At 38.5% G+C, this 10,157-nt stretch overlaps 1 long non-coding RNA gene across 1 annotated transcript in view; it reads right to left on the minus strand.

Annotated features, from left to right (window-relative positions):
- LOC117944962 overlaps positions 1-8,116 on the minus strand; it is a 10,521-nt gene extending 2,405 nt beyond the window's left edge. The window contains exon 1 of the long non-coding RNA XR_004656712.1: positions 7,724-8,116. This is a non-coding gene — a long non-coding RNA (uncharacterized LOC117944962). The remainder of the gene's footprint in view (positions 1-7,723) is intronic.
- Positions 8,117-10,157: the final 2,041 nt, after the last annotated feature.

Genomic DNA, 10,157 nt, shown 5'->3' on the forward strand with positions numbered 1-10,157 from the left:
CCCCCCCCCCCCCCCTCTTGTACACACACATGCTCACACTCACAGACTCACACTGTCTCGCTCATTATCCAGCAGTGATCTGGACCTTAAAACCGCCTCGGTCACACCTTGGAGTTGTGATTACATTTTCGGCCCATTCTTTGCTCACCTTCTCATACAGCTTTCCTTTTCATATCACACACTGTTTAGCAGATTAGCAGAGTACTAAAAGTTATGGTGATAGTTACGGAGATTTGTGGGTAGCCTTCCCAAGGTCAGAGTTATTTAATTATTAGCATTACCATTGCTTCCTGAAGGGGGATCAGAAACTCAAACAGAGCATTTCTCTACGGTCTTTCTTTCTTGTGATGAGGATTTCTGGTCTTCCTAGCAAGCCATAAAATGTCTTAGTTTTGACTACCCTACTAATTACAGAATCTGGCTTTGGAATTTTTTTTTCTATATTCTGTCAAAATACTCCTATCTAGCACTCGGAGTATAAAAAACATCCACATCTTATTATATCTTTGCCTTCATTTGTATTCTTTACTTTCTTAGTGTCACTTTCTTAGTGTGTTTATGTAATCTCTAGTTAGCTTATGATTTATTTGTCAAGGCACTTGTGTGAGTAGTTTCTCAGCATCTTAAACCATGACTCATCCGTTTTTATTTTTCATTTACTTACTCTTCTTGATAATTTACTGTAATGTAATTTATTACATTCTATTACTGTAAACACTGTTATTTATGAAATGCCTCTTGGTTTAAAGCAAAAAATAATAATTTACTACTTACCACCCAAAAAGATGATTGGATTGGGATATTGTTTATGATTAACACAGGCATTTCTGTAAAAGAAAGACATACAGTATCTTCTCTCTGATCTTTTTCCTCTATTTGATCTGTCTCCCTTTTCCCTCTCTTTTACTCAGACTTTTTTCTTCTTTCTATCTTCCTGTGGTTTGACTACTTCATCATATGGGGCCCTTTGACAGCAAGGCATTAATCCTGCCCCCCCCACACGCACACCCACACACACACACACACACACACACACACACACACACACACACACACACACACACACACACACACACACTCTGACACACATGTACATTCACTGTTCAAGCCCACACACAATATAACCACACATAAACACACAGAAATACCTGTTAATTCAGATACATATTTATATGAACACACATACATGCATAGACCTAACATGCCCATACTCCCCAGTAGAAACTCACACAGAGTTGTATAAATAAGCACAGAACCTAGATATGGCTGACAGATTTTAAAAGAGATTCAATCCCTCTTCAGGCATAGTTCATGTTCATTTTATTGCCACACAGTCAGGCCAGTGGAGTGAAAGATGTAAAATGAAAAACAGCTTGACATTTACAACATTATACAAACTTTAGTGCAGCAATGAAAGGCAAGGCAGCTTTATTTGTATAGCACATTTCAGCAACAGGGCAATTCAAAGTGCTTTACACAAAATCATCATCAAATTCAATCATCATGAAAGGTAAAACAATCAATAGAAATGCTACAGATAGTCTCTTATGTTATCATACACTACACGTTCAAATTCACAGATCAGCACAGCCATTGCTAGGCAGAAAAGCCATGTGTTGTTTTTCAAGCTTTTCACTTTACTTCATCACCATAGTCAGAAACAGGAAGAGTTGTGAGGAAACAATCGCTAATGTAAACCAGATGTGAAGCTGATTGCTCAGTTGCAGCAATTAACCAGATGATATTACATGCCACTGTTTATAATACCAAACAGCAATACATAGCCGCACCCAAAACTCACAATGTGTAAATGATTTTAGTTTTATAGAAGCTTTTAGATCCAAAAAGAGTTAGGCTTTTATAGGAAGTAGGATGATGTACTATAGGATATATTTATATTTACTTTTACTTTTTGGCACAGCTGGTTTTTATTATCTGGTGTCTCCAAATGCCTCTACCTTCTCCTGATGATGGTTGTCAAATAAAACAAAAATCTTAATAAAGCAAATGGTTCTCTGGATTTTATTCTCTTTCTCTATGTGTTTTCTTATGCAAACTGCAGTCTAAATTAATCATACGAGACAATAAATAACATTTGTTGTTTTTGTATCATACCTGTATCATGCAAGATATATTTTCATGTTTGATTATGTTTGATGCTGCTTTTTATTTAAGCCTTATTAATCCAGAAGACGTGTTCTAAGGCTGTGCTTTTCATTTAGTCCTCTATTCATCCAGCGATCCTCAATACTCTTTGCTAATCACATTTTAAAAGTTGATGAATGTGAAACACAGACAAACACATCCATAACTGATTTGCCCTCACCTGAATTGTTGGAAGAAACAGGATTGTGTTACTTTGGCAGGAAGCCAGAAACAAGAAGACCAGGGACTAGATGGAAGCTGCTCGGTGGCCAAGTTTATCAGACGTTAGAGCGCTAAGCAGCCTCACCAAAGCAGCCATTGCTTTGCCTTAGAGCATTGACTTAATTAGCAGCTGAGCTTCCAGAGTCATTATCAAGGTGGGGAGAAAGCTTTCGCAATCCCTCTCTGTGCAGATCGTGCTGCTATAACTCTGTCGTCACCTTTATAAACAAATAAGTCATAATAATATTAGTAATTTAGAGTCAAAGAATACTGCTGCATCTCAGCACAGTCCCTGCAAGGGCATAAAGATTAAAAACCCAGTCAGTCAGCAATTGTATAGTAAGATTATAATGAGAATACATGTAAATATAGATTTTATTTTGGCATTAAGGCTCTGTTTCATATCATTCCCTGCAAAGGCTAATTTAAAGACAGCAAAAGCAAGAGCTGGGAGAGATCAATCCAACCCCTGAGGGGAAACCAAGAACAAACAGCAGCATTTTAAATAGGCCGCTCAGCTGGTGATAATAATATGGAAGCTGACACGACACATCAGCTGATCCAGAGTGCTCTAGTTGTCTGAGTTGAGAAGCTAGAATTCATGGATTTATGAACACTTTTCAGCTGTTACCCCTAATATCCACCAACTGCGGAAAATCCGCTCCACTGCTCCGTCAATACCCAGGTCCAGATTTGTTGCAGTACGGCTGTAGCCATGACTGACAGCTGAAGTCACAAGGAATAACAGGATAGCAATATAACAGGATGTAGTTTCTATAAACAGAACCCCAAAACCTCCGACCTGTTGACTTCAGGCCTGTCTCTGCCCATTATGACATGTTCAAGCTGTAAATGAAATGTGATCCGCCGTGAGCCCAGTGTATTTTATTTAAAAAAAATTAACAGTTTTATTTTGTTTCTGTGCTCAACTTCCTGTCTCGCACAATCTGCCTTGTGCTGAATTGCAAAGATAGAAGCTCTGCGTATCTGCTCTGGAGGGCTTCAGTCAGTGAAAATACACACATTGACTTTAATGAAAATCTATTGACTCCACTGCCGTTCCGGAGCCGATCCACAGCCGTTCCACAGTTGGTGGAAATCAAGGGTTAGAGGTGACCATGCAAGGGTATACAACATCACAACAATTATGTGTTGAGACTGTAGATACTGTGTGCGTGTGTGTGTGCCTGCATGATGGTGTGTGGGAATATGTATGGCACCTTTTTGTTGAAACAGTAATAAGACAAGACAACCCCTTTGGAGAGAGGTACAACTAACTTGCCCTGGGCTGTAGTGTAAGAAGGACCTTGACCAAGCAGAGCTTTCAAAGTGATAACAAGGATTTTGAATTATGAAGTGAGTGATAAAAGAGGGAAAATGAATTAAACAGAAGAAAAGGAGGACTTAAGAGACAAATAATAAAGAAAGCGATTCAATGAAAGAGAAGCATTGAGCAGACAAATTGCTCTCTAAAAGACAGGTCTTAAACTATGACCAAGGTCAACTTCCCTGTTTCATAGCTCGGCCACACTGACATATTTACACCGCTATTACTACCATCTCTGTGTTCTTGCTGCTTGATCTGTACCCTTCTCTACTTCTCTCAATCTCCCACTCACTGCAACACAACAACACTGCAGCTGCAGGGAAGAAATGCATGGTAGAAACCAGCCAGACTGTATTTCAATACTTTTATAGCCTTATTTTATAATATTAAAAAGTCAGTTTATCAATCCAATTTGTTAAAAGTAGCCTAATATTTCATTTTGTAGCTAGCAAAGATATAAGGTAGAAACCTTACCTGCATTTTGCATGTAAAAATATCCTGCAGTGACGCTGTAGATCAGTGGTTTTTGCTCCACGTTTTTTACCTGTGACTCTTTAAATCAAAGAAATGTTAGCTCCAAATGTCTATCAGTTGTGTTCGGGGCTGTAGCTACTATTGAGGATACTGAGCTCATGCCCTCGTTTTTTTTTTCTGTGAATTTGTGGGTTTTACAGTAGCATGCAGGGGGAGTTTACATTCTATAGTTTAAAAAGTTGCACATACTAACAGTGGATGATATTTGTATTAGATTCCAATATTGTATGTTGGAAAATACTTTAAATGTTGACCTTAATGTTGGGAGTAAATTTGGAACAGGGGGATAAATAAATCCAAGAAAAAAAACATTGAGAGATGCGTCTGACTGGTGAGGGTCTTTAATGTGAAGAGTCATTTCTAATATCATCATGGATTCAAAAAGTAATTTTGTTTGCTACGATGCGAATATGTATGATAATATGTGAAGAATTTTAAAGGAGCCTCTTGGAAATTGTTTTTTTGTGAATTTTGTGACTAAATAGACCTGAATGGGCCTCCTTAATATCTTAATCTAGCACATTTTTTTTTATATATATGAAAAGTGTTTAGTAAATCAAGTTAGATTTTCCTCTTCTTTCAACTAATCAAGAGGTCCAAAAAGACACAACAAGGCATGTATTCAGAAAATAGAACAGAAAACAACATTGATTTTCTATATTAGTAATAGTAGTAATAGTTCCTACTAGGAATTAAACTAAAGTAAAGAAGTACATACAATGCACAACAAACAATAGATTCAATCAGTGTATCCTAAACAGCTAACAACTTTTTTATACATTTAATTACATAATCTGTAGCTGGTACAGCCTTAAAGGGGACGTACCATGAGAAACGTCACTTTATTGGTGCTTTTGCACATTCATTTTGGTGACATTCTCCCGGTGGGAGTTTTGAGGCCGCGAGGACCGGTCTGATAATAGTTATACAATGCAAGTTCTTAGCAACACCGTCCGGCGGCCTGTTGTGTGTTTGCCGCCCAGCCGCTGCCCGCTGGTCAAACTGAGGAGCCTCTGCTCAACTCATACGGTGGGCTGCAGCAGCCTCTTATTTCAATACAAACACTGTCACAACCATTTCAAGGGTTCTAAAAGAACCCCAAAATACATGTATGAACCTGAAAAAGAGCATGACATGTCTCCTTTAACATATTTCTCATACACACATATGCCAAAAACACACAATTAACACCATCTGCAAGGAGCTCAACAACAGACACTTTGCAGTCATATCTCTTCATTATGTCTACATAACGGTTACGGATATTGATGTTAAATGTTACACTAATTAAAAACATCAGCTCTCGTCATGATATATGGTGTCCCATTGTTTGTCAGCTTTCTATTAATAGCTAATTGCTAATAGCTAATTGATTTCCTAGTAAGGTAAATGATTGCGTGGCACGAGGGAGATTTATTTTGGAAGGTAAGTTGAGTTGATTATCTGAGAGTTTACAAACTGAGACATAGAGAGAGACGGTGAGAGACAGAAAATTACATCTTAGTCACACAGGCAATTAAGACTGAAAGCCTAACCTCTGCTTGCAATGACTGATTACACGTTTACTTTGAAAAATAGCTGTACAGTGTTTACCATATTTACTTAACCAAACTTTAAATAGCATTCTACATTTTAATTAAACCACATAATTTGCAAATTTGTCTATCCATTTATTCATCCGGCATCATGAGAATAAAACGTGAGAAAGATGTGTAAGTCAGACAAACTGGAACCTCAACTCAAGTTAACAATGATTGATTGGAAACTTAATTATCTTGTTTACAAAATGATATGTAGGAGTTTTAACATTGAAAGGGAACACAGCTTGGTTCAGTTCAGTCTTTAGGAAACTCTAACAATCTCATGATTGGGTTTAAAAGCAGGGAAAACATATCACAAGATGCCCAATTTACAAATGAAGTACTTGTTGACAACATGGAATGCTGCCAAACTTCCCATTCTGTTTGTTAATTTAGTGCTCAAGTGTACAGTGTATATCGTTTTTGATAAGTACTGCTCAATTAAATCCACGCTCGCAAAAAAAAGCTACTTGATTTCAAATGCTACCTTTGGGAATATTGTTGGTTTGTTGTCCAATCATGTCTCTATCATGTAGAGTTATATTACCATTAGGCCAAGCAAAATGTATCGCAAATTATATTTATATACTGCAGATCGCATTTATACTCATTAATGTAGTATCCACAGTGACATAATACATGCCACATCATTGTGATTGTTAAATTAATCCTCGTAAACCAGCTTGTTATTATGTAAATGATGCAAACACTTCCAGTACATTATTGCTTTAATGTGATTACACTAGATTATTGGGGTGTTGTGTACCTTGAGAGTGACCCATCAATAGATGGCAGAGCGGCCATTCCTTCAGAAGTATCTCACTTCCATCTTTCAGTGCAATAACGGTAGCATTAAAGTGTTCCCCAGTGCTCTGTGCAGCCTTTTTTCATCCACTGCTGATCTGACAGTCTGATCTTATCCCATTGAATAATGCAATGCCTTTTGTCAAACTCTTGTTCACAGTATATCATATTTTTCTGATTTGTAATCACTATAATTGCATTAGTCCCTCTCTTCAACCTTTGTTGTTCAGCTCACTGTATGACTGTGCACCTGCACAAATAGTGAGGGCAAAAGACTGTGCCCAAGCTGTAGTCTGTAAGTAGTAGTCTTCCATTACACAGCTTCCTGTAGTTCAATCAGGAGAGACAAGTGTATGAAGTAGGATGAATTTGTATTGTAACACATGAAATATAATAATTAAAGGTACAGTAGGTAAGCCTTATTAAACTTAACTTTTTGTCATATTTTCTGAAACTGACCCTATGCTGGAGTAGAACTACATGAAGCAGATAATTAAAAATAAATCAGTCTCCTCTAGCACCTACGCCTGTAGTGCGATTTGCAGAGATCCACCGCTCCCGTTTCAGATGCACCAATCAGGGCCGGGGGGGGGTGTCTAACTGCATGTCAATCACTGCTCATACACACACATTTCTTAGCATCCTCCCCTCCCTCTTCCCCACGCACAGGCTGCAGGTTACCTCCTGTTCTACTGTGCACAGCTCTCCCTTGTGGGGGGAGGGGCTTAGGAGACCGTTTTGGGCTCCCTTGTGGGGGCAGGGACTGAGAAGTTGCCAATGTTAAAACTTTTTGACTAAGTCCTGGATCTTCGCAATGCTACCTAGAGGACCTTTAAGTCTTGGCAGAAAGTATTTGGTGTTTAAACTCTCAAGAGAGATTTCTAACTCGAGGGGCTCATACGCAGCAGCATGATAAATCTTCCCCCCATGGAGTCCAGACTGGTGGCCACGAAGGTCGATGATTCTGATGAGGGTGATGGAGCTAATGAATCTGCTTGGTGGTCATGGGGAGGTGAAGTGGCACTTTGCCATTTGCAACAGTTTGCATTGTATTGACAGCTGACAGCAAAAGAGAAATGGGATTTCAGTAGCGCAACAGCCTTAAATGTACCATACTCTCAACATCAGCATTAATGTACCAGAGGCATGGAGAGAATCATATTTGAACAGAGGCAGCAGAAGGATGATAGGCTAACAATGTGGGTGTGTCGCTGAGCTATTGGATAGATGAGAGCTGATGTAACCAGCTGATGAGAACAGCTGATACCATCAATGACAGCCCTGGACAGGACAGCAAGGAAAAAAACGAGTCATCATGTCATCAAGAGGTTTGAATGCATATGCATTCTTTCCCCTTTTTGTCTTCGTCTCTTACGGTCTGTCTCTCCTCCCTCAGCGGATGTTCAAGGTCTTCTAAATATTCCCTTTGTGCTGTTTTGGACACTTCACAAAAATCCAATCTATTTATAGCAACTGTCAAACATCTCACCTTGGGAAGAGAGAAGTGTAGCAGAGAAAAGAGAGAGAAGAGAGAGGGAGGGAGCAAGGAGAGAAAAAAGAGAAGGTACAAAAAAAGAGGGTGTACATATCAAGAAAATAATATAGAAATACATTGGGAAGGTTGCGGGTTCTATGTGAGCACATATCAGAGTGTAAACCCTGTTTGTGTGTGTGTGTGTGTGTGTGTGCGCGCATATCATTTAACGTTGTTGCGTTGTTTGCCAGGTCCTCATTTCCCACAAAGGCCATGCATGAGCGGGCAAGCGGCTGGTCCCTGGGGACGATGACAACGGCAGTTCCATTGTTTCCGCGGTGATATATTGCTAGGGAACCCCTGGGGGCAGGAACCACTTATTTAGACATCAAATTAAGGCTGAAGCAGCGTGCGCAGACATACACACACACACACATACACATATACACACACACACACACACACACACACACAGCAACTCATCATATTTGCACACATACAATATGCTTCATCAAGCAAACTTACACAAAAAACTGATGCTGATTTACTGGGGTCTATACACACACACACACACACACACACACACGCACACACACATCTGCAGGAATCTGAATAAGGACACAAAAGCATTGCAGTGCCAAAATTTGTGGTTAATGCTTCTTTTTCACTGTGGTGGTCCCTGATGCTTAGTGTTGTATACTCTCTTTTAAATGAAACCAAAGCATTTACACCTAAAATGGAGTAGCAGTTATTACATAATCAATAAAATATCTGATTTATCCGTCATTTAGGCCGAGAGTCAATCAATGTGCCAAGTTAAGTTAGTTCATAAGTTGATAAGTCAATTAATTTGATAATCAAAAGAAAGATACATTTTAGATATTTTAGACATTATTCGTTTAATCTGAGAAATATGATTTATGTTTGTTTATTAACTGGCCCTTGCCCTCCTGTTATTTTGCAAAAAGTGTCCAACTATGCATGAGTAATACATGGTTGGTAGACCGTGATTGTAGCGGCTTTAATTGGGACTGGATGTTTGTGTACAGTCAAGTTTAGAACTTTATGTCCTGCAGTGAATATTGCTCACAATGTTTATCAGAGTTTTCCTCTTGCTGAGCCAGCCAACTCCTAGCACAGAAGCAGCTTGGATAAGATAAGGACTTTGAATTTGAACCGTTAGGTAAAATAAAATTACAAACTCTCAGTAAAGTGTATTTTTTGTTTTACGGTGGTTTCTTTATAATTGCTGTGGAATGTTCTAATAGGAGGTTGTAATAAAAGAGTCTTTCTGATCCCAAGCACATCTCATATACTACAATTATCGACTGTTGTCATCAAATATACCTCTATTTCTTGCACCCACAGAGGCCTCACTGTCACTTCATGTGTATGCAACTTTGTTTCTCTCTACAGTTTTCAGTAACCACTAGACTCCCCTCACAGGAATTTAATATTCCATCACATACTCAGAAACAATTATAAATCCCTTGCTCTTTAATGTTCTACTTCTTTACTCTGCCTTTGCGCTTATCAACTTAAGTTTTCCGTCTCCTTATGCTTCATTTTAATTTTTTTTTCTAGTGCTTCTCTGAGAGAAATATAATATCCTGACTCAGTGCGAACCATTGCACTTCTTGTTGTAATTACACTAGTTTTTGTTGTAAACAACAGACTGCTTCCAATTGCAACATAAAATGATAACTTTGAGACCAAGGTATGACCTATGTACGTATATGTCTAGTCGAACAGGAAAGAGCCAACTCTTGGCTCATGATACCAGCTTTTATCTTTAATTCAGTAGCAACAGACTCCACTTTTCTGCATAGAGTTCAGAGTTTAGATTTTTTTTTTATTTAGCATCAAATAAGGAAATATTTACTCAGTCTAAATATTATTTTCCTCCATCAATCCATCTTGATTTCCTTCCCTCATTTGAATATGTTTCTCTTACGTTTACTCACCTACCAATAAATTGCTTCTTCTTCCCACATCACTCTCCATCATATAAATCCTCCACCTATCCATTCCTCCATCATTACTTTCATATCATGTCCAATCAAATATGATT

The sequence above is a fragment of the Etheostoma cragini genome, chromosome 5 (genome assembly GCF_013103735.1).
Source record: "Etheostoma cragini isolate CJK2018 chromosome 5, CSU_Ecrag_1.0, whole genome shotgun sequence".
Classification (NCBI taxonomy): Eukaryota; Metazoa; Chordata; class Actinopteri; order Perciformes; family Percidae; genus Etheostoma; species Etheostoma cragini.